Below are 1,288 nucleotides of genomic sequence, written 5' to 3' on the forward strand. Positions count from 1 at the left end.
GTAGTAAGCTAGCACCAAGTCCGTTCCCCTTCCACCTTTATTCCTTTCTTCATAATGAGGCTTTCAAGTGAATCGTCGTACTGTAGCGAAGCTTCAGTGTTGAAAACTGATGTCTTGCTGTCCATGATGATGAAGCTTGCCAGATCTACATACAAAAACTCTTTCGCATGATCTCTGGAAAATTTTGTCCACAAGCCTCCAAGGTATGGAGCGCTTCGCCCCACATTCAATCCGATCTCTAGCAACACTATAAAATTACCCGGAGATCAGACACATTAGTCTTGGTTAAAGGTGTAATGCAGCTGCACGAACCTTGATGCGTCGATTGAAGAACGCTATCTGCCGGGGTGAGGAAGCTGTACTGTAAACTGAAAAGGTAGAGGGACGAGAAGCTTTAGGAATGTGTCAAAACCACTTTACCTGTTATCCCCAGCCGGCCTGGTGATCGAAACACTCGCTCACCAGGCCGGTCATTACCGTCTCCCTGGATGGGGATCCCGAGACAGGAGAAATCAATATTCTGAGATTTTCAGACGGCCCAGCGATACCCTCACTGGTGCTCATGCACCTAGACTGTTGCCTTCCCTGGTGACACTGGAACCTCTGACGGCTTCGAATACACACATAAGCGTTTTCTTTATCAAGCGTTACTGTGCTGCTCTTCCTAGCGAACTCCCACCTCTTTTCCAGATGGATGTGCGTGTCCAGCATATTAGCCTATATTTGAGTGAAGAAAACCGTTTCAGCCGATTTTGAGAAAGTGCTTTTATTGAGTGCGGTAGCCACTCACATTATCATTGGACCGTATGACTTATTTCCCATCGTTGTACGCAGGCATGTGAAGACGATACCCGAGGACAGCAAGTAGGATGTCGGCCTGGAAGAGACCTTGTGAACCACATCTTAACACTCCGTCAGGTGGCAGAACAATGGCATGCCTATAGTTGTCCTGTCTGAACTTTAAGGGTGCGCTCGGTCCTGTTGAAAAGTTCATTCTCAGCACTTGCGCAACAGAGTGTGCCCCCAAAAGTCCGTTACCCTGGTGTTGTTTACGTCCTTGTGGACGCGTGAGTGTGAACAAAGATTTGGCTTGATCACGTTCCTCGTGTGCCAGTTGACCGACTTCGATGTGTTTTCGCACAATCACGCGAAGGGTGTAAACGAGGTAAGGTAGGTCAACTACCGAGTTGGCAACAATGTATGGAGGAAAGCGTATGCCAGTCGACCTCGAAGGGCTCTTTTCGCACAACCACGTGAAGGGTAGAAGAGAGCCAGAGGCGGTCAAACA

The sequence above is a fragment of the Opisthorchis viverrini genome, assembly GCF_000715545.1.
Source record: "Opisthorchis viverrini unplaced genomic scaffold opera_v5_211, whole genome shotgun sequence".
NCBI classification, from domain to species: domain Eukaryota; kingdom Metazoa; phylum Platyhelminthes; class Trematoda; order Opisthorchiida; family Opisthorchiidae; genus Opisthorchis; species Opisthorchis viverrini.